The sequence below is a fragment of the Protopterus annectens genome, chromosome 12.part0 (assembly GCF_019279795.1).
Source record: "Protopterus annectens isolate FY-2018-M chromosome 12.part0, PAN1.0, whole genome shotgun sequence".
NCBI classification, from domain to species: Eukaryota; Metazoa; Chordata; order Ceratodontiformes; family Protopteridae; genus Protopterus; species Protopterus annectens.
In genome coordinates, this window is record NC_056746.1 from 338,302,417 (window position 1) to 338,327,442 (window position 25,026).

General features: G+C 41.6%; 1 protein-coding gene across 1 annotated transcript in view; it reads right to left on the minus strand.

Annotated features, from left to right (window-relative positions):
* Window positions 1–25,026, minus strand: part of PARN (poly(A)-specific ribonuclease) — a 1,015,251-nt gene that overhangs the window by 40,315 nt on the left and 949,910 nt on the right. The window lies entirely within an intron of this gene.

Sequence of the window (25,026 nt, forward strand, 5' to 3'; positions counted from 1 at the left end):
GTGGTTGCATGCTTCTGCCCACCAAAGGAACTCTGTCCTTAGACAAGGCATAATAGGAATGACAGTTTCCAGGTCCTGAGAATGTTGGCACCAAAGACCACTGAAGTTTCCTCATATGCAGTCTGGCATATGGAATTAGTAGGATGGATGAGGCCATGAACCTTAGGGTTTGCAATATTTTTCTTGCAGATATCTGGGTTCTGGTGGCCATTTTTTTAAGTAGTCTGTAAGACTTGTTTTTCTGAAGTGAGGAATGCCATCTGGGAAGTTGTGTCCAAGCTTGCTCGCAGGAATATAATCTTTTGACTGGGTACCAGTTTTCATTTTTTTTTTTTGTTGATGGTGTACCCCAAGGAGGTGAGTAGGTTCTTTACAAATGTCAGATGCTGAAGCAGCAATTCCTGCTGCCTGAATCAGGCAGTCGTCCAAGTACAGGTACATTTGGATATTTCTCTGCCTGCAGTATGCAATGGCTGGAGCCATGCATTTTGTGAATACTCTGGGCACAGTAGATAAGCCAAAGGTAAGTGCAGAGAACTAATAATGCATAGATCCTACCCTGAAATGTAGATACTTCCTGCATGACTCCCTTATGGGGATGTGTAGATAGGCTTCTTTTAAATCTAGGGTGACTAACCAGGCATCCTTAGCCAGCATGGGAAGAAGCTATTGCAGGGTAAGCATTTTTAATTTTGGTACTATCAGGAAGGTGTGGAGAATGGAAAGATCCATGATTGGGCACCAAGAGCCCTCTTTCCTGGGTACCAGGAAGAGTCTGGAGTAGAATCCTTGACCCCTCTGTTCTACAGGAACTGGCTGAATACTCTTATACAGAGCAGGGAAAGTACTTGGTTTTGAGCCTCTGCCCACTGGTTTGGAGGAAGATCTGGGAACCCTCTCGGGGTTGGCAGTGAATGGAAATAAAATTTGTACCCCTGGGATACAATGTTGAGGACCCACCAGTCCTGTGTGATGGACATCCAGTTTTTTACATGAAGGGCAAGTTTTCCTCCTAGGGGCAGAAGAAATTGGACAGGGCTGGGAAGTGGAGTAAATAAGTCACTGTGAACTTTTTCCGTAAGGGGGAGGCTTGTCGCTCCCTGATTTAGGGGTGGGTGCACTCCATTGCTCAGATATCTGCATACCCTAAGACTGTAGTCTGGGTGGTCTGTTTCCCCTTAGTCTGGTTTGACAAGGCCTGGAGGGGGCTGGAAAGGACCAGTGTTTGGAAGAGCAATGCCTACTGAAACTAGGGGGTTGCACTTGCAAAAAAATCTTTGACAGTCTGCATAGACGTAGCCTTTTCTACTATCTTTTTAAGAACCTCTTCTGCTTTGGTACTAAACAAACAATCCTTATTCAAAGGAGTGTCTAGTAACTTTGATTTGACATGGTCTGGCAAGGTCTGCTCCTACAGCCAAGCATGTCTTCTCAGTACAGAGCCAGTGACTGCTGCCCGGCAAGATGCTTCTAGGGCATCAAAGCCACACTGCAAAGTATGCTTGCTGACTTGGCTTGCAGAGTGCATAAGCTCCTGCAATTCTTTATTCTCTGCACAGTCTGAAAAGGTTGCCACTTTTTGTTTAATAAGTTCCATACTATGTTGCTGGTACTTCAGCATGTGAAACTGATAATTCAATGCCCTAATAGCAAGAGTTGTGGAGATATGTATCTTCTTACCCAATCTGTTCAAAGCTCTGGAATCCCTGTCCGAAGGGGTGGGACTCTTGGCTGTAGTAGCTTTGACACCTTTACGCCCCTGGGAAATTATCTCTGGATCAGCAGTAGGATTCTTGAAAATGAATTTGAGTGTGTCGGGTACTCTGTAGTACCTGACTGGTTTCCTAGGGGCAGGAGGTAAGGTGTCAAGAGTTAGACTGGATTCCATAAAAACATCATCCACAACATCCAGGATAGGGGGTATAGCTAAAGGCCTGTGCTGAGGCAACTCTAGGAATTCTCCGAGTCTCTTTTTGGATGGAGGATAGTCTTGGCATTCCCAGTAGAAATGCTCTCTTAAAGTATGTAAGGTTTCACCAAAAGAGAAATCCTCTGGAGGGGAGGCAGAAGGAATGGATTCCTCTGCATCTGAATCCTCATAAGCAGATAAGGGCATGTCTTCATAATCAGAAATCTCGGAGTCATCAGACTCCTAGTCTGTATAAGCTGAAAGGGACTGAACTCTTGGTCTCTTAGCAGGGGAAGGCTGACTTCCCCTAATCAATGTAATAAGGTCTTCAGCCATTCTAAGCATTTGTTTCTGTGGCATGGGAGCAGGTGCATGCGCTTTGGTTGTCGGTTTTCTAGGTGTATTGCATACTCTGGGTCTAAGAAACTCGGTAATTTTGGTTAAAAAAGAAGTCATCGGTTTGAGTCAATCAGTTGAGCGAAGAACTGCCTCAAAAGCCGGTGCCTGCTCAGCGGCTCTGGACCCATCCAAGGTAGAGACAGCCACAGGTTCCAAAGTCAAACAAGAGTCTCACGGCATATCGGACTCCGAATGGGTCTCGGTAGAGGCCTGCAAATCCACTGAAGTGGGCATTAGGGGCTGCAAAGGCACCTCACTATCGGTGTACTGGCGACTAGCTTAACGGAAGGGTCATTGGCAGTTTTGGACCTAATGCAGTCTATCTCTGTCTTTTCCTTATGTTTTTTCAGAATATTGGTATTCGGATGGCTTACCAAAGCCATTTCAGAATATGGAGATCGAGAGTGAAAGAATTTACTGACAGAGAGAGCCCGACGACGAATGGTTCAGGCATTAAACAAGGCACAAAACCGACAGCGACGGACATTGTGATCTGGGCCTAAACAGGTGACACAGTAAGAATGAAAATCTCTGTGAGGTATTTGCTTTCCAGAGGCAAGACAATTGTTAACTTTCTGACATTGGTTAGAGTAAGAAAAAAGGATCCTGAATGGGGTACTTAGCTTTAGAAGACTTCAGGATTATTCAATTCTTAAACAAAAGTTCAGGTAGCGGCCGACCGGCACTTGGGAACTGCTTCTGCTTCGGGCTCCTCTGCAAGAAAGACAGATGTAATGGTGTCGGCTGCCTGTTTTTATACCCCTGATGATCTGTCGTCAGTCCTGCAGCGGCAGCATCTGATGCAGAAATACTAAGTCTCTGGTATTTGGGTCGACTGAGGGCTACCTGCAGGCAGATAACCCAAGTGTGATGACTGCAACAATGAAACACGAAGAACATCAATCATTTCCTTAGTTACACCAATTTGCTCACCCAGTATTTCTGACAGAGTAGTCTGCAGGGAATTTTTAAAGTCTGCCAACTCATTACACTCCCAAAAATATGTTCACAATTACCTCTTTCTTCCCCATCATACTTACAACATTTGCAATCTACCTGAGAAAAAAATTCTTTGGAGTTTGTGGGGTATAAAACGCAAACACAAACAAAACCCCTAAATTGTCTAGACTTTGTTACTAATTAGGGAGCCATACATATATCCTCCCATTGTTTCTTTATGAATTGCTTACCCTCTCTCACACCAATCCTTTCTAAACTACATTGATTTATTCCTATAGTTATTGTGCAATATTTTATATGCCATACAAATTCTCCTTTTAACAGCAGCTTCTGTTCTACATTAGACTAAAACCTCTACCCGAGCTGGTCTTTCACTTATGATCTCCCTATTCCTTTCTCATTGATATCAGTACTTGAAAGGAAAAGCAACCTCTAGCCTGCAGTCCAAATGTATTCTTGGCCTCTTCTATTACCTATCCCTCTCCAATTATTTGTTCCCAATACCTTGGCTCCTTTGCCAGTTTTCTCCAGTAAATTCCAACCCCCTGTTGCCCATTCTCCGCATTCCTAATTGCAGACATCCCTATCAGCAGAATCACCCCTTTCTCCATTCCCATGTTGGCTCAGTTCTTAGAAAACTTTCTGCTTTATAGGGCATGAAGGTTACATACGAATACACACACTAAGAACTAGAAAAGCCCGAAGAGGAACAGGATGTCCCTAGCGACAAGAAAAACATGTACACCCAGAAGGAGAAAAAGGAGAAGAGCCTTTTGCAAGGAGAGCAAGAAAAAATTAAGAGCAGAGGGGGTAGGAGGGAGGGAATGAACAGCAACAATGAAGAGAAGGACATCTACTGTTAAAGCTGGATTTTAGACAAGCGTGCTATGTCCTTCCATATCACTGTTATAGTACACTTTCTGTAAGGAAGAGTACAAAAGCTCAAGAGAAGCCTGGGAGGAGGAAAGCACAGAAGAGTCCTTCAGAAACTCATGCAGGATAGCCCTGGCAATGCCAGCTCTGGCTCTGGAAAAGCATCTAAATTGTAATGATTAGTGAAAGTATGAAGACAGGACCAAGTACAGCCTCAGGGATAGAACTGGTATCCAAGTCCCTTGAAAAAACACCACAGGAGGCAACAGCCCTGACAGAATGAGCCTTTATTGATGAGGAAAGACATTTCCATGAAAACAGTAAAAGGAAATGGCCTTAGAAATCCAGCAAGAGATGGTTTGTTTAGAAAAAAACTAACCAAACTCAAAGTCCCGGGATGAAAGGAAACAAAAAGCTGCTCAGATTTACACGCAAAAAAAAAGAAGGTATGTACTCACCATAATGTTCATAATGTTCATTAAGGATATCCACACCTCCAAGCTAGTTGCTCAGCATAGTGCATCAGAGATTATCCAAGTTCAACTAACTCTGGGCAAAACCGCAAACCAGACTGTAGCTTGCTACAGACCCCCCCACCATGCCCCAGGATTCCCACTCCTCTTTTCTTGATATACTGGAAAATATTAAGGTACAACCCAACACTCTAATAATGGGCGATTTCAACTACCCTACCATTAACTGGGAAAACTACTCATGTACCAACTCTTTTGCTCAACGTTTTCTGGAGATCATCAATTCTAATGCCTTGGATGAACTTATCCACACCCCCACCAGGGGCAGCAATATCCTAGACCTGGTCATCACCAACATGGGTGACCGGTGTTCCACACCAGAGGTCAGCTCCTCGTTGTTCAGATCCGACCACAAGCTAATCACCCTAGACATCCACATCCCGCTCCCACCCCCCATTAGGAAAACAACCATAAAATATTTCTCCAAAGCCAACTTCTTAAGACAGAAGTGGCAAACTTCACGACACCCATGCAGATGGACAATAGAGGTACGACTGCTGAATCATACACAAATGCATTTTATAAGCACTTACACGAGTGCATGGATCGTGCTATCCCTAACAGAATCAAGATGCTATCCTCCAAAAAAGGAAGCCAATCTGGTGGTCTTCTGCCATAAACAAACTCTACAACAGAAGAAAGAAACTGTCAAAAAGAGAGTAAAATCCCACGATTGGAGGAACTCCCTGGTCAGCCTCAGTAAGAAGCGGAGATCCCTCATAAAATCCTCTAAAGCTAGTTATGAAAACAAAATTGCCACGGATTCTAAAGACAACCAAAAAGCATTCTATAGCTATGTCAACAATCGCAATGGCAACACTCAGATCTGCTCTGAGTTACAGCACAATGACACTGAATATACAGAACCAACTGATATTGCCAACATCCTGGCAGATAGGTTCAGTGCTAACTTTACCCACTCCCACCCACTAAAGGGCCCATCTTTATACCGGAAGAATGCAAAGTTCCTGTAATCATGGCTGCACAGGTAAAAACCTCACTCGCCAAAGCCAAGAACACAGCATCCATGGGACCTGACAACAACCCAGGCTGCCTTCTACATGAACTACAGTATGAACTGGCACCCCACCTAAGTACCATGTTCAGTCATAGTCTCACCTAAGGCTTTGTGCCCATTGAATGGCACACAGTGACAGTTACTCCACTCCACAAAGGGGGGGGGGGCACAACAGACCCTGGGAACTACTGCCCCATTAGCCTGACGAGCCTCGTCTGAAAGGCCATGGAACGTATCATCATGGAACTCATAAACAAAGACAATGGAGATCTCCAAACTCTGGACCCCACACAGTTTGGGTTTGTAAAAGGCAGATCATGTCTCCTAAACCTGATAGACTTCTTTGAAATAGTCACCAAAACCATAGATGAGGGTAAGGTGGTTCACACAGACTATCTAGATCTCGCCAACGCGTTCGACCAATCTCCCACTCTGGAATTATAGATAAACTCACTAAACTAGGTATAAATCCCTATGTCACAAGATGGGTTGCCAACTGGCTTACTGACAGAACCCACACCATGAAAGTAGCAGACTCCAAATCAGACTTCAAACCAGTGACAAGTAGAGTACCACATGGTTCAGTCCTGGGTCCTCTCCTGTTTGGTATCTACTTCTCTGAAGTACAGGCTAACACAGAAGGTCTTTGGCTATATAAATTCACAGATGACTGCAAACTAGGAGCTATAATCGAAACTCCTAACGATGTGGACATCCTACAAAAGGGCTTCACTGAGACAGATGCTTGGTGTCAAAGACATGGTCTCAAGCTCAATGCCAAAAAGGGCATTGTCATCCCCTTTGGTAAAAACTCTGTACCCATGAACTACCACATACTTAACACAGAAAGTTTGATAAGAGACATTGGGACACAGGTGGACAAGTAGTCTCTCCTTTGATAATCACAATGCCACAGTGGCCAGGAAATCCTTCTACGTGGCACACCTCATCACAAAAGGTTTCTCATCCAGAAAAAGAGAGGTCATTGTACCCCTCTACTCATCACTAATTAGACCTATTACAGAGTATAGCGCCTCTTTTGGTATCTACCTCACAAGACATCTACAACAACTGGAAAGGCCACAAAAATACCTCACAAAGAGGATTACTGGCCTCAAACAGATGCCTTATGAAGACCGTCTCAAAAAACTCCAGCTTTACTCCATTGCATATCGCCTAGTCAGAGGCGATCTCTGCCTAACATACAAAGCTATGTCAAACCCAGAGCTGTTGGACATGCTCCACTTAAAGAAATCCCAATCCTTCCGAGCTACACGCTCTAGGGACCTAAACCTTGTCACCACAATAAACAGAACATGCTGGAGGGATAGATTCCTTTCCCAGAAACTTCCCATACGCTGGAACAGACCATCTATCTATGTCGAACAGAGCTCCTCATTAACACTCTTGAAGAAAAATCTTGATGATTGGATGGGTAATAGGAAATTCACCCCGGGGATCACTTCTGTGGTTCTGCTTGACAGGAGCACAGGAAAATAATTTTTTGGGTGGCGTAAGCTAGGGTACCTTTTTGGCTAGGCTTGTATAGGCCCTAGGGCCAATAGCCTAGTACCTACCTATGAACCTATGTTCCATCTGTGTTGTCCATTTTCATTCTTCCTCAACCTTTGGATTCGAACCCAGCCGTCACAATAGCTCGTGGTAACCAAAAAAAACCCTCAAGCAGTTGCCCATAATGCACCCTTCCTAAGTACTTCAAATCCTGTTTGATAATAGAAGCAAGTGGAAATACCAGAAGTATCCATAGAGAAGATATCCGGAGCTGAGTAAACTGTATTTTCCCACCTAATACTACCCGCTCAACTAGGAGTTCAAAGGTAGAGGGCTGGCGGGTGGGGAGTTGAAGAATGAAAATGGACAACACATAAGGAATGTTACTGTGAGTACATAACTTCTTTAGCTGCTGATGTCAATTTTCATTCTATCCTCAACCTATGAGACAGAGTCCCCAGCTACCTTAGATCCTGGGTGGACTCAGGGAAGTATGTTCCTCAGCACCATTGAACCGAATGATGCCCTACCCCTGGAGCAAAGATCCAATCTGTACTGAGTAACAAAGGTATGAGGAGTAGCCCAGGTTTCTGCTGCATAAATGTCATCCATATAGGCCCTAGTTTGAAAAACAGATGAAGTAGCCATTGCTCTAGCAGAATGGGCTCGTAAAAATTTTGGCAATGCCATGGCCAAATGGTCATAAATGAAGGTAATGCAACTGGTAAGCCATCTGGACAGGGTAATTGGGGACTGGTTTACCTAATATAACACCTGAGAAATAAACAAATAATAGGTCAGATTTCCTGAAATCCTTGGTCCTAGGACGGCAAAAATGTAATTTTCTGTAAACATCTAATAAATGCAACAAGTATTCACCTTTGTTCTCAAAGTTTGGAAAAAATACTGGTAAACTGATGGACTGATTGATATTTGCCTCTGATACCACTTTTGGTGAAAAGGTTGGATTAGTACGGAGAGATGCTCTGTCTTTGTGAAAAGTCAAATATGGTGGTTTGGAAGACGAGGCTTGAATTAAAATTCTTCCTGCAGAAGTTATGGCAACCATGATAGTCTACCAAGAAAAAAATCTGAGATCACACTAAGCTGCTAGCTCAAAGGGGAGGTGTATAATAGCCTGCAGCACTAAATTTAGCTCTCAAGGGGGAGTAGGGTCATTATATGGGGGCTTTAAAAGGAGAGTCCCTTTTAAAAATGCTTTGCAGAGTTTACGTGAAGCAACTGAGGAACTCTGGAACCCAGTGTGAAACTGGATACTGCTGCCAACTAAACTTTGATAGTTGAAGAGGTGGACCCTTCACAGAAAAGTTGGGCTAAAAAATTAGAAATATCATGAATCGGAGCACAGAAGGGATCAATATTATTCTGTAATGCCCAGTGAATGAATCTCTTCCATTTAATGGAATACAGCTTACGTGCAGATGGTCAATAAGCAGACAGAAGTATATGTCGGACTGGAGACGAGAGCATATGTTGTCTGGCTATTAGTGGAATTGGAGAAGCCAGGCCATCAACCTGAGATAGAGTAAGTCTGGATGAATCGTGCCTGTTGGATGAGACAAGAGGTCTGGAGTTGGATACAGAATTCACGGTTGGCAAAGTAAGTGAGGCCATAGGAAGGGGAACCAAATTAGTCAATGCAATATTGTGAAATGAGGATTACTTTGTTCTTTAACATTGCTACTTTGTGTAGAAATTTCAGGATTAATGGAGTTGGGGGAAAGGCATAAAGGAGACTGCAGGGCCAACTGTGAAGAGCATGCCTTGGTGACTTTCTGCTTGGAAAGGGTGCAGTAGTTGCCGCACTTGTTGTTTAGCGGACAAGTGAAAAGATTGCAGCAAGGCTGACCCCACGAACAAAATATCCTGTCCCATTCTGACTGAGGGACCATTCATGAGGTAAAAGAACACACCTGCTTGGCTTGTCTGCTATCACACTGGACTTCCAACTGCTTTCTCATAGCAACCCATGTTCTGGGGAAGAGAATGCCCACTGCCACACTCAGAGCTTCTTGACACAAGGGTTTAGGATTTGGTTCCTCCTTGTTTTTTGACATACCAGACTACTGACATGTTGTTTGACTGAACTGAAATTGTTCCTAAGGGAAGAGCATCTTGGAAAGCCTGCAATGCTAAAAGCACTACTCTCATCTCTAGAATGTTGATATGAAAAGTGGCATCTGTGGGGGACCAAGTGCCTTGGACTGTTTTGCTCAGAAAATGTCCCCCACCATCCTAGCTGGGAAGTGTCTGTGGTCACTGTGGCCTTGGGATGGGGAAGAACAAATGAACTACCTTGTGGTATCTAATCCAAATGAATCCACCACTTGAGAGATCTTTTTTGCAAACATTGGTGATTCTCAATGACACTGGTTGATGAAGGACAGACCATTGTGCTGATTACAGCCATTGTAAAATTCTCATATGAAATCAGGCCAACAGGATTAACATTATCACTGCTGCCATGTAACCTAAAGCCTGAAGAACCAGGCGAGATGAGATTTTGTTGCCGCATATTATCCTTGTGACTTGTGTCCTGTCTTGACCCTTGAAGGAGGGAGTGAGGCTATTGTCTCTTAAACCACACTTCGATGAAAATCAGTATCACGAACCACGTACCAACAAACCAATGACACCTTCTCTCAATAAATAGAAGTCTATTTATTCCACAATGAAGTAGATAACAATGAATTCCACCATAAAATCTCTGGACCTAGTCCCTCCCCGCTCAGAGTAAAATCCTCCCAAGGCAGAAGGCGGAGTCGAGCCCACCCGAGCCTAATCCCCCAGGTGCATGGATGGATCTGAAAACTTCAGAGTCAATCCAAACACCTCAAAGCTGACTAGACAGCTACGGCTCTGAAGTGTCTCTGGCTCCTACTGAACCAAAGAACTCAGAGCAAATGATGGATCTGATGATAAAGTCATCTTCGGATCCGAAGCAGACTGAGCCAGGTGGCTAGGATCCAAGAACTCTGAAGCATCGAAAGAAGTCAGAGGAGAAAGAAGTCAGAGGAGGATGTAAAGGAGGGGTTGTTGAAGTATGAACTCCTGACCCAAAGGGGTAAGAGCCGAGGATAGCCCTGGCATACTATGCACCCAGAGAATCTCTCTCACCAGTCTCTTCACATCTTCTTTGGTCAAACTCCTAAAAGAACAGGTAGACAGAGGGAGATTTGGGCCTTTCCAGGAAAGGAGAAGGCATTCTCAATGGAACCACATCCAGTAAAGGAGAGTACTGGGTCCATGGTAATGTAGGCATGCTTGAAGTCAGACCAATGGGTGCGTGATCCGATGAAGATTTTGAGTTGTCCGAGGTCTGATCTAATGAAATGGATGGATCTAAATGTTTCTTGGTCTTCTGGCTCCAAGGAGGATGAAGGACCTGGAAGCTTGGGTCTTTTGACTCCTAGATATGATGGGGAAGTTGGATTGATGGGGAAGTTGGAGCAGACAGAAGCCTCTTAGATTTGTCTGATGTTTTTAAAGAGGAAGGAAGGACTAGAAGAGACAGATCTGCCCTTTTTTTTGTTTATTTGATGGGGAAGCTCAGATAATGCCAATGGAAGAAGACCTTTAAGTATTAGTTTATTTTTGCGTTCAGCCAGAGCTCTATGGATGAATGCGTGGCATATAGAGCAGTCTTCTTGAAGGTGAAGGGGTCCCAACAATAGACAAATAGTGTATGCAAGTCAGAATAAGGCATTTTTCCTGTGACATTTCCCACATTTTTAAAGCCAGATGCCTTTTTCTTTACATGCCATACTGAAAAAATAGTTAAGGCAAGAAAAACAAGGTAGAAAACTTTATATATATATATATATATATATATATATATATATATATATATATATATATAGGTCTACCTGATAACACCGACATGCCAAAACACAGACAACGAAATAACAGACACCACAAAACCGAAAGTTCAAAAACACGAAACTTCACATGCTCAACAAACCACAATCCTGACAATCAACAAAACAAATACCTGTTCCGAAAAACACACACACAACACAAGAACACCAACAACCTTACAAACCCACACTAAACCTTACATACACAACTATCTATGCACTAACCTTAACTCCAACCCAAACCCTAAGGTCCGTCACTATCGCACACTTACCTTACCCACACCCAAACCCTAACTCACTTAATCTGCCTCTTACCCTTAAGTCTGTCACTATCGTACACTTACCTTACCCGCACCCTAACCCTAACTCACTTAATCCGCCCCTAACCCTTAAGTCTGTCACTATCACACACTTACCTTACCTGCACCCTGATCCTAACTTCCGTCCCTATCGCACACTTACCTTAACATGTCGGTGTTCTCAGCGTCGGGATTTTCAACTTTCGGCCTTCTCTGTTGTCGATCTTCCTGTGTCGGTTATCTCATTGTCGTTCTTCTGAGCTTTCGGCGTTATCAGGTAGACCTATATTTTTATATATATATATATATATATATATATATATATATATATATATATATATATATATACACACAAATATATATATATATATATATATATATATATATATATATATATACACACACACACACACACACACATATATATATATATATATATATATATATATATATATAAATAGATATATAACTATATTACACATACACACACACACATATGAGAAGCGAAAGGGGGGGGGGGAATACCAACAATGGTAAAAAAAAAAAAAAAGGGAAGAATACTAGTGATAGTATACGAAAAGGGAAGGAATTTATAGCAAAAAGAAACAGTTGTTTGGCAAGGGAATCAAGTTAAGCTTAACGCTAAATAGAAAATATGCAGAAAAAGGATATTTAAAAGAAAAAAGAAGATTTTAATTCAAATAATTTCACTTATCTGCTCGACAGCAACTGGTTACCATGTCTAACATAGCAGCAAATGAGATCTGAGGTACTTAGGAAGGGTGCATTATGGGTAAGGAAGAAGCTCAAGAGTCTTTTGGTTACCACAAGCTACTGTAATGACTGAGATGGATCAGTGGGATCGGATCCGAAACCATAGGTTGAGTATAGATGAAAATTGACATAATTAGATCTTTAGTTTTGTCCAAATAACATCTGAGCTGTTTATACAAATACAAGGTGTGAAAAAGCCTTCTTAATGGCAGACTGCAGAGAAGGGGAAAAAAGGGAAGATGAACAGACTGATTAAGGGACAACTCACTGACCACGTTGGGCATAAAAGGAGGATTAGTACAGAGACACCCTGTCTCTGTGGAAAACTAAGAAAGGAGGAACAGCCATGAGACCCTAAATTTCAGACACGCTTTTGGCTAAAGTGAGATCCAAAAGGAGAACATTTTTCCAAGTACAATGTTGTAAGGGAAGCTGAAGAAGCAAGTTCAAAAGGAGCCTGAGCCTATTTTTCAAGAAAAAAATTGATGCCCCAGGAAGGCAGTATAGGCTTATAAGAATACAATAACCCAGCATGGAGCAGATCATACAAATAAGAGAACCAGAGGAACCTCCACAGATAGGGGATCCTGATGGCGAGAGACACCAGACAAAAAATCTTTTCCACTTGTACATATATGACTTCCTGGTAGTGGGTTTCCTGGCCTCCTCCAAAACCCGAAGCACATTCTCAGAAAAATAAGGTGTCTGATAGGATCAAAACCTTATCACTCACAGCATTAGTTGAAGAGTGGACAAGTGAGAAGGGATAAGAGATCCTTTGCCTTCGGTGAGAAGATCCACTCAGCAAGATAACTTGTGATGACTGCCCCTGGCTAAAGTGAGAAAGAGGAGGAACCAATGCTGTCTAGGCCAAAAGGGAGTAACTAGGAAGATTTTGGAAGAGCCCTGCCTGATCTTGTGCAAGACTGGTGTTAAGAGAGGATGGGGAGGGAAGGTGTAAAGAAACATCCTCTTCAAAGGAAAAGACAGGGTGTCCACTTTCCAAGCCAAAGGAATTGGAACTCTGCAACAGAATAGAGGAAGTTTTCTGATCAGAGTTGAGGCAAAAAAATCTATCCGATGAATATCACACCAATGGACAATACCGAGGAACACATCTCTGTGAAGCATCCATTCATGAGCTTGTGTACTGGGCCTACTCAAAGAGGCTGCCACTAAATTGTGCTCCAATACTGGACAACTAGATCCTAGACCTGAAGAGTTAGTCTGCAACAAATATAAGACTGTGTATCCCCTTGCTTGTTTACATACCGCATCACTGTGGTATAATATGTGAAAAGTTTGAGGGTCCCAGGATGAAAGAAGGAATGAAAAGCCTGGAGAGCCAGAAACAGAGCCCTAATCTCCTTTACATTGATGTGGGTCTGACCTCTGATGAAGAGACCAGAGACCCTGAACCTTTAGGGAGCCGAAGGAGGCATACCTCTCAAGTGTACCTCATTATGAGGAACATATCTCATTTGGGGTCTTAAAATGTTCATGTTCCTAGAAGTTCCACACTGAAAGGGTCCGACACACATTCTGTGTTATGAATTTTTTAACTGATATTCATGATAAATAACAGTGAATCATATTAATTCATTAAAAGATCTTTTTTATAAGTAAAACTAGCTTATTTTAACCATCCTATGACCTTCATAGTTGGAGCTGTTAGTCTGCCATTAGTATGTGTTCCACATTTTGCCCATTTGTTCCACATCATGAGGGCTGGTGTTCCTCATTTTGGGGATGGAAGGTTGAGAGCTTTGGAAGGAGGCACCCCATCCCCTGCCTGAGGTGTCTAAAGAGCTCCTGAGTGAGGAATGGAGCTTGGAAAGGAAGCTCAGGTTGATATAAAGGTGATGATTTCACCACTGAAACTTGAGCATGAGACAAGGAAGGAAGGGGACCAGGAAGTTCAGGAGGAAGCAATATTGGGAGTCGCCCAGATCTGAGATGCCACTAAAGCCTTTTCATGTAGAGCCTGGCTACAGGGAGCATGGAAATGGTGGAAGCCAAGAACCTGAAAACCCAGAGAAATTCCCTGGCTGTGACTGAAGCCTGGGGATGAAGAAACTGGACAAAGGCAATGAGAGACATGGCCTTGGAGGCAGGCAGAGATACCAGCATGGGGATAGTATGAAGCTAATTTCTGAAACTTTATGATGAGTCTCCTAGACTCTGTAATAGGCAAATAGTAAACTGGAGATCCTGAAGAAGGGTGTGAAGGGAGGGAGGCTGAATGAGCAGATCGTGCAGATACGGAAAGACCTGAACTCCTTGCATCCTGCAAAAGGCAATGACAGGAGTGAGGCATTTGGTGAATACACCTGGGGCAGTACAGACACTAAACAGCAAAGCAGAGAACTGAAAATTCAAGGAAGAAACAGATAAATGTAAAATTTTCCTGAGAAGAGGATGGATGGGCATATAATGGTGGGCATCCTTGAAATCCAGACTAGAAAGGTCTGGGGTAAAAGGGGAAATAACATCTGAAGAGAGAGAGAATCTTGAGAAAGGTGTTGAGCTGGGAAAGATACAGAATTGGTCTCCAAGTGCCCTCCTTTTGGGAATAAAACCCCCTCTCTACCTGGGCAAGATGCAAAGCTAGAATAGTGCCCTGAACCAAAAGGGAATGCAGCACCTCTGGGAAAACAGGAAGTTGTTCAGGAATGCTCAAAAAAGGAGGAAGGGTTTTCCAAACCATATAATTTCCCTAGTAGATAATGGACAGAACTCGAGTCTGTTGTGATCCTAAACCTTTTGGAAAAAGAGAAAGATGTATGGATAAGAGAACCTGGTCAAGGGAAAGAAATTGTCTAATGGAGCCCAGTTTATCCTGAAAAGCTGGTTTCTGAGTGTCAGGAGTCTGAGTCCACATAGCAGCAGGCAAATATCTGAAACCCTTCTTGCCCTTAGACGGAAGGTGAGATTGCCTCCAAACAAAAGCATATTTGGAAGAACAGCTCCTCTGAAACTTGGGAACAGAAGAAGCAACACATCTCCTGCAAGGTTTTCTACTTAACCTGCAGATACCTGAAAAGTTCAGCAGCAACAAAAAGATATTTATTTATCCAAAGAAGCATCCAATAGTTTGACCTTAATGTCATCAAGCAAAGCCTGAAGATAAAGCCAGGAATAATGTCTCATAACCGAATCAAAGGAAGCAGCCCTCGAGGAGGCATCAGCATGTGATAGAGTGGCAGGCAACTTAGGAGGTACAGCCCAACAGGGAAAGAGCTGAGGTCTCCCCTCCCCTCAAAATAAGGAAGGTCTAAAAATACTTTGGAAACATGAGAAAGGACAGCCAAAACATACCTGGTCTTACTGAGTCTGGTAACTGTTGACATGAAAGGATAAAGTGGCAGCAGTGTACACCTTTTTCCCCGCCTCTCCATGGCCCTGCTATCCTTATCTGAAGGTAACAATTTGGTAGAGGGCAGTAATTTCGAGGGCTTGTCAGAAGACACAAATTGCAGGAGGACAGTTAAAAAGAAATTTACACTCCTCAGGCACTTTGTAAAATTTATAAGGTTTCTTAGGTGCAGGGGGCTGAGAAGCTGCAGGGAAAGTGTCCAGAAGGGCAGCCAGAACAGCCGATGGCTTAGGAAAGTCCATCTGGAGGAGCTCCTAATACCAATCCAAATAAAAAAATTCCATTGTGTAGGTAACAGTATCCCCAAAGAAGAGGTCCTCCAAGGGGGAATCAGGACTAAAAGATTCTTGTTCATCTGAACCACAGTCTAAGGGGGAAAGAATTTGACAATAAGCCAGGGATCATCATCTGTAGAATCTAGTTCCCTGGATTTTTTAAGAGGCATGGAAGACCAAAAAAGGGCCAGTGCAGACACCCCTTGAGGAGCCATTAAAGCTATCAAAGCATTAAATAACCCCTGAATGAAATCCCGCCATTTACAGTGGAGATCCTTAACTACAGGCAAAATATGCTTGTTTTCCCGTTTCTTTTTTTTTGGAGACATCTGCACGAAACACCCTGGGAGAGTCACAACCTTGGCAACTATCAATAAATGTAGTGGGAATCCCTTCCCTGACTAAGATCCAAGGAATCCGTCTTGGTCCCCTCAGATACAATCAGCCAGGGTTCCCACTCAGCATCAGGAGTAGAAATTTCTAAAGCCTCAGAGGACATGCAAGTTGGATCCATGCCAGCCTCAAATGGGGTAGAGGCAGAGAAATCCAGATGCAACCACCGGAAAATCCTCTTGGCTTTCACTAACCTTGAGATAGACACCCAGGGGAGTTGGGACAGCAGTGATATCAGACCTGTGAGTTTTGGCCTTTTTCTCATCAGACAGCTAACCCTCGGGACAGGAAGATACCCCTAAAGCACTTTGAGGTAGCAGCTTACGGCAATGGTTTTCAAGGTAAATGGAAAGGGAAGAGAGATGACTACACTGGGTCTTAGGGACAAAAGCCTAGCAGGCAGAACACTATGTATGGTCATGGGAAGCACCCAAACAAAAAATACAATGGTTATGAAGGTCTTTATGGGGAATCTTTATCAATCAATAGCACTAAATAATATGAAAAGATAAAAAGCCCCAGTGGGCACTTTTCTGAAACATGCCTTGGTAACCAGTACAGTAATAGGGTGTTCAGACAGATGTTTAACAATGGTGTTCAGACTAGCAGCAAAGAAATTGTGTGTGTGTGCCTGTGTGTCCGTATATCACTTTTATGTCCTACGCAGTGTGCAGGAGTATATATGTGATATACTCTGCCTATAAGTACTTTAAGCTTTGGTAAACTGGCCAGCCATTGGGCTATCCTAGGCAGGAGATGCCTTCTGTAAAGAATACTGCAACAGTGGCATGGAAGGACATCTAAAGGGACTAAACATTTTCACTACTTGTATCTTGCTATCCATATCCATAAAACAGAGCTTTCAATTTTTAACGTTTTTGTATTATCTTTTGTTTAGGCTCTTTCCACATATCCTTAACTGCCATAACAGAATCCTTTTTAATTCATAATCCTAAGTACTTCATTTTTTATGTCTTCATAAACATGGGTACTGCTAAACCAATTTGTGTCTGGGTACATATATTGCCTTTCTTTTATCTTCATTAATTTTGTTTCCCAAAAAGACTTGAAACTGCCTCAGAATGTTCAACACTGAAATGTCCTTTTCTGATTTTATCAAATACAAAATATTACCTGCAAATAAAATCAACTTTTCTTGACTATCATAACAATTATACCCTTTAATTTCTGAGTACTTTGTGTTCTTTACCAACGGTTGTAAATAAAATATGAACAGCAAAGGGGAAAGAGGACTCCCTTCCTGGTTCCTCTATTCAAACAGAACTTATCAGACAGGAATGCAACCAATTTATTTTTGCCTCCGATCACTCATATATCCCCCCCTAATTAACATTATTGTACCAGAGAATGCAAATGCTTCCATTGCCCTACTCAAAATCTCAGCTTACTCTGTTAAATGCATTCTCTGCATTAAGACTCACCAACAGTGATATTTTTTTACATTCTGCTTCACTGTGGATCATCATTATTCTATTAATGTTGTCAAATATTTGCCTTCTCTCCACAAAACCACATTAAACTATATCAATTTTGGTATCACCTTTGCCATTCTATTAGCCATTATAAACACTTTACAATCATGGTTTAGAATAAAAATGGACCTATATGAAGCTGGAGCTGATGGGTCTTTAACATCTTTAGGTATTAGAGCCACCAAAGCTGTCTTCCAGGATGTTGGTGCGGTTTCTTTTAAAATACTGTCAAACAAAACCTTTTAGATCTTTATCACTTTCTTCCCTCCAATCTTCCAAATTTCCACAGGAGTATCATCTATTCCTGAAAACTTTCATGTAGATTGGCTATACAGCATCATTTTTATCTCATCTCCTCCTATCCTGTTAATAATTTAGCCTCATCTACCTCTAGCCCTGATGTAGTTAATTCTTCCATAAACATGTCCATTTGTACTTTTGCTTGATTTCCACATGCCTCTGCTTTATACAGACTTTCATAAAATTTCTGAAATGTTCCTAATACCTCCTACAGGATCTCTGTTTATCTCCTTGCTATCTGCTCCCTAAACTTATCAACAACCCCTTTTACTTTCTGCTGCCTGAGTCATTGTGCTAAAGGCTCTGGTGTTATAAAACAGGTGCATAACAGCAATCCTTCTAAACTCATGCATATTAGCCAGGTAGTCTCTTTTTCCTCTTTAGCACTCTGCAACTGCACTTGTTCTTGTTGTGCGAGAATCACCCTAATCTGCAAAAAAAAAACTTTAACCTTTGCAAGTCCCTCTAAATAATTCCTGTTCTTTCTTAACCATCTCTACCCTATTTTTGAACTATAATTTCATTTTATCCCACTCCCTTGCTATATTTTCCTGAAGAAATTTCCATCTTCCCTAATAACTCTCAAATAACTTCCACTAGCCATTCCTTATATTCCTTTCTTTTTAACAGATAGGTGGGGAAATCTCAGTATCTCATTTTTAATTCATTACCCTGCATTTTTATTTTAGTTATTATTGGCACGTGATCTGAAATAGTTATTGGATATGTAGCAAGACTTTCAATTAAATAACCATGTTCCTGTGAAACAGAATTTCTGTCTAGCCAAGCCCAGTTTCTGTACCTTGATGAATAACATGCAAATTCTCTCTAAGCTTCTACTACTGAACTCACATCTTCCATACCAAATATTTTCATAAATTTCTTCAAAAATTTACCCTCTTGCTTTATTTTCCCTTCTAGGCTCCCCAGATACATCCTCGTTGTTGCAAATCAAAATCCAGTCCTCACCTATAAGTAATAATCCTTGCTAAAAGCTGATTATTTCTCAGAGTTTTCTTAAGCTCCACTGTAGCAGTTTTAGGTGGAATATAAATACATGCCAGCATAATCATCCTCCCTTGCCAGTAGCCCCTTACTACTACAAATCTACCATCATATTTCTTTCCTCTTTTATCACTATTGGAGCACCTGTAGCAATTAATATAAGTACACCTCTTTTCCTTTGTCCCAGATATTCTGCTGAATATCCACCCTGAAATCCTTTCTTTATCAAATTCACATGCTTATTTCTTTCCAAGTGCGTCTCCTGTTGCACAGTTATTTGCACTTTGCATTTCTTAATATAGTTCACTACTCTTTTTTTGTATATACCTTTGAGACAAATCATGTTCAAATATGGAAAGTGTTGCCATTGTAAGTTATTATTCACACCTGTTATGTATAATAGCTTTTTAAAAATGCCTTGTTTCACCATTATGTTACGTGCATAAACCGTTTGGAAGGTTGTATCCTTTTTACAGTTGTTTCTTGTCATATCCATTTGAACCTATGTCACACCTTACAAGGCTTTCTATTTTAATGAAAACCCTCAAATAAACAAAAAAACAAACAAAAAAAAGTCTCCCTAGAACACTCCCATAACCTACTAACTTAATACAAACACACAAAACTATATACATCTTCAAATAATGAAATGTAACCCTCCTAACAGGAACAACTGTTCCACATTGACAGCTAAACTCACATATTTTAATTGACCTATAATGAAGGCCATCAATGCTAATATGAATGGTACAGCCTGTTCTTCTACTTACACTAAGTGCTGTCTGCTTTTGTCTTATCTTTACTCCTCTCCTAGATGTAGAAAACAATTGAATGCTTTCAGAATGCATTATCTTTTAGCCACTGAAAGAAAATGTATTCTGTTTTTATTGTCCTCTTATCAGCTTAACCCCACAGAAACATGAGAACCAGATACACAGTTGCCTTCAGCTATAAGTTTCTCATGCTGTACTGTGAACACTTGCTGAATGAAAACTTCATTACATTCAGTGTTTTTTATTCACTTGCTTCTACTTAGAAATTAGAAATTGTTAGAGCAAGCAAAGGGCCTTAAAACAGTCATTCTCCTATGCAAAAGTAGGAAAAGGCAAATCGATTTTACTTGTATCATGATCTGTATACTTTTATAACCCAGCCGTCACCTCAACAACCTAAGATTACAGCCTATTATCTTAAACATGATTTTTGTCTGGGATTTCTTCTCTTTTTTACATTGCAGTGCCTACATTTCTTTAAACTAAACAAGAAAGAAGGAAAAAAGGGCATCTGTTTAATTTAGCATCCCTGCAGTACACACAAATCTGAAAATGCCTTACCGTATAACATGCAGTACCGTATCTTGATATTATATAATCTGCAACATTGCAGGAATCCCCTACAAGTTTGACAGTCCAAAAATTCCAATATTTCCTCATTTTTCACAAATGTGATTTAATTCGAATACCACATTTACTCATTAGTTTCTGAGTTCCAGGTTTTCTTCCTGTTCATCTCCATTTCCAACTCCAGTGGCTGGTTCATTTCCAATGTACTCCTGATTCTTCTAATCAGCTATTGCACTTTTCACTGTCTCAAGCATTTTCCTTTGGAACATTGAAAAATGTTTCACTGCCATAGTCTCTTTATAAGCTTTATTATCAGAAGGATAATAAAGAGAGTCCCCTTTTGTTTAATAGCTCACTTTGTTGAACAAACTTTTGTATTCCCTCCTTAGCATTTTCTGCTTCAAAAATTACTTTGACCCTCCAGAGAAAAATGTCCTAAAGATAGCGGGATACAGCAGCCTGAATCTTGTATCTGCTTTTTGACACTCCATGACTGCTGGTATAAATTTACTCTTCTGCTTGATGTACAGAGTATAATTTTCCATAAACCCTCTACTGTCTCCTACTTTTAGTATTGTATCCTTCTGCCACTGTTTTTACAGAATCAACTCTTTCTGCTGGCAGGATTGCATCTTTACTATTAGAGGCCTTGGCTGCTTTCTACTGGCCAGGTTTGGAGCATACACATGTGTCTTTTCAATTAACTCCTCCTTCTGTGGAATACCAGTCCAGTTGCTTAGCTGTGCTTTCATAAAATTAATACATTCTGTTCCTTCCAGTTTCTATGGTACAGCAGAAAATCTCACATTTTCACTGCTTGCTCTGTCCTCTAATTCTATCATTTTTTGAAACCTCTTCTTGAGCAATCTCATACTCAGCCAGCCCTTTCTTCATTTTGATCTCTGATTTTTGCACTTTTTTTCAGCTCATCAAAGTTTCTTCCATGTTTTCCAGTCTTTTATTATCTGAGTTTATATACTCCTTCAGTGTTTCATTTATTTCAATCAGCTTTGAGCAAACCTCACTTGCACCAAAACAGGAGCCTGAACAGTTTTTTACTGAAGAGCTGCAGAATTCTTCCCAGACAGTGTTTTTCTCTTCTCCATTTGTGGTTGATTTTCTATCATGTTCTCTAAATTTCTTCTTTGCTGACATCCAGGCAGTGAACTTACTAGCCAGTAACTGAAATGTACCCAAAAAGACAAATTTACTAGCTGTCTTTTCTCAGTTTCTGTTTTTATACTGGGAGAGCTGAAATTAAGCTGTTACTCAGTGTGCAACCATCTTGGAAGTCTACACACTACATTTCTTAATATAATTATTCTTTTCTTTTTGTCTATACCTATGAGACCATTCATATTCCAAGATAATATGGAAAGTGTTGCCATTACGGTAAGAAGTCATTACTCCTACATATTATAGATGACAGCTTTTATAAATGTCAATTTTTAGCTTTTGTGATACACGCACTCAATGTTTGGAAGGGTTAATCCTTTATACTATATATATTTATCAACATTTGTACCTTTGCCATATTTTACAACATTTTTTTGTTTAATTAAAAACTCTCACAAAAAAGCACACACACACACACACACACACACACACACACACACACACACACATAACTTGTTAACTTGATACAAACACACAACCATAATACATCTTCATGTAATAAGGTTTAACCCTCCTAATATGAATATTTGTGCCAGACAGCTGCTAACACAGGCCCTAATTAACCTGAACTTGAGGTTGTCCATGCTAAGACGCCATGTTACAGCTTGTGCTTCTACTTACACTAATTGCTGTGTCTTCTTTCTATCGTTATCCCATTTGCTCATACTTGGAAAGTACTTGCATACTTTCAGAAATCATTAACCTTTAGCCTTGAAGAAAGCAGTGTTTTGTCCCATGTTCAGCTCTTGAGTAGGAAATCCGCTGAATTTGCCAGCAGCATTCAAGTTTGAGACAAGGTAAAAGAGGAACCAGAAACTCCAGCAGGTGGCAGTGTTGAAGCCAAACATTCTTGGAATACCACAGAAATATCATGTGGAGTTTGACAAAATGAACCACGGGAATGGAGGATGCCATATACCCCAGGGCTCAGAGAAATTCTCTTGTAAGAAGGTCTGAAAGAAAGATACAGGAAACAGGCAGTCAAAAAAATGATGTTGGGAGGCAGAAGGCAAGTCAACATTTGGGATGGTCTGAATCCTGCAACTGAAATACACTTGGTTCTGACAGGGGGTCAGCAGAGACGAAGACGGACGGTGAAACTCAAACTGCACAGTAGAAGCATAAAGTGCAGATTTTGAAGCAGAAGCTGCTGAGCGGGGGCCTGAAATTAGAAGGTTGCCCAAATAAGGGAATCTAAATTCCCTGAAGTCCGCAGAAAGCTACCACAGGTGCCAGGCATTTGGTAAATACTTTTGGAGCTGTAGAAAGACCAAAGGCAAAGCAGAGAATGGATAATGAGAGGAAGAAAGAGAGAAACAAAAACTTCCTGAAGAGATGGTGAATAGAAATGAGTACTTAAGCATCCTTCAAATCCAGGGAGACCCGATAACCTTGGGGAAGCAAAAGAGGGAAAAGGGTCTGAAGAGAAACATCCTGAAGGAAGGCACTTTGAGAAAGATGCTGAGATAGGACAGGTCTAGAGTGGGCATCTATGACCCCCTCCTTCCTGGGAACCAGAAACCTTCAGGAGTAAAAACCTGTCCCTGCTGAGACAAGGGAACAAGTTGGATGGTTCCCTATTATACCAGATCCTTCAGGGCCAAAGGAAAATGAAGTTGACAATGAGAAGGCTGAGGAAGGCCAGAAAATGGATGAAGGGACTTCCAAGCCATGAAATAATCATGTCAGATGATGAAAGAACCCATGCATCTCTGGTCATCTGTTGCACAAAAGGGATGGACAGGGTTAGTCTTCTAGAGGAATCTGGCCAAGGGGAAAGGGAGGCTGAATGTCAGCTACAGGCAGATTTACCAGGAAAATAAAGTTTTTGGCCTGTAGAACTCTGAGTAAGTTTATCTGGGGAAATCCACCTAGGGATCCTCTTAATGCTAGCAGGCTATCCAGGCAGCCTATGGACAAAGGACTATTTTGATACATAGTTCCTCTAGAATTTAGGTACAGGAGAAATAAAAATTTGTTTACCGTCCTGCATAACATTGTCGTTATACTGCAGGCTTTTACACAATTCTGCATTGGCCTTAATGACCTCAGGTAAAGCCTGCAGGCACAACCAGGAATATCTCCTCATGACAGAACCAGAAGATCCCCTGTAGAAGGCATCGGCTGCATCATAGCTGTATATAATGGAATGGCAAGCTACCTGAAAGGCAGAACTCAGAACAGAAAGGGCGAAAGTCTTATTGTCCAAATCAGGCATGCCAGTCACCCCCCCCCCCCCCCCAGCTAGGACAGAAGAGCCAGGACATACCTAGCCATATGGGTCTGATAACTAATGTCCCTGAAATCCAAAGTAGCAGAAGTATACACTTTTTCCCCATACCTCTCAAAAGCACGCTGTACTGATCAGAAGGTTAAAGCTTGGAAGGGGAAAGGAAGTTTGGATAGCTTATCCGTGGACATGGGAACTGCAGCAGTATCAGACAAAATACTTTTATGCAAGTATTTATGATCCTCAGGCACTTTATAAAATCTGTCTGGCTTCATAAGCGCCAGAGGTTGAAAGTCAGGAGCCTGAGATGCTGCTGTAAATGTATCTAAGATGGCAACTAAGACAGGAGGGACTGCAGAATTCTGGGCGAGTCAATTTGCAAGAGTTTGTAGTATCCCTTTTGACCCGCCGAGACTTGAGAACAATCCCACTTAAAAGTATTCCATCATACAAAACACTGTATCCCCCAAAGGATAATTCTTCAAAAGGGGAGTCAGGGGGCAATGGATCTTCACCAGACCCCACAGCCAAAAGAGAGTGTATTTGTGAGGAGTATGCTAAGAGTCCAACTCTTCATCCAAAGAATCTTAATTCCTAGTTCTCTCAGATGGTGTGGAAGACCAGGGAGCAGAAATAACAGGGGCAGACAATCCCTGTGGGGGTTTCAGAGCAATAAGGGCATTAAACAGCCCTGAGTAAGGTCTGCCACTCTGTGTGAGGATCCATAGCCACAGTAGCCATGTTGTTTTTCTGCCTTTTTATTTTTTTTTTTAAAGTAACATCTGCCTTGACAAATCTGACAAATGACAAAGCGTGGAGAGTGTGTTGAGCAGATGGAAAGAATAATGTGAGGGGCTGATGAATGAAGAGAATGCGAGAGAGAAGGTTAGATGATGTGGGGATAGTGAATCAGGAAGTGAAACAGATTAGCAAGGAGGAAGTATGGACAGCTATGAAGAGGATGAAGAATGGAAAGGCTGTTGGTCCAGATGACACAGTGGAAGTATGGAGGTGTTTAGGAGAAATGGCAGTGGAGTTTTTAACCAGATTGTTTAATGAAATCTTGGAAAGTCAGAGGATGCCTGAGGAGTGGAGAAAAAGTGTTTTGGTACCTATTTTTAAGAATAAGGGTGATGTGCAGAGCTGTAGTAACTACAGGGGGATAAAACTGATCAGTCACAGCTTGAAGTTATGGGAAAGAGTGGTGGAAGCTAGGTTAAGAATGGAGGTGATAATTAGTGATCAGCAGTATGGTTTCATGCCAGGAAGGAGCACTACAG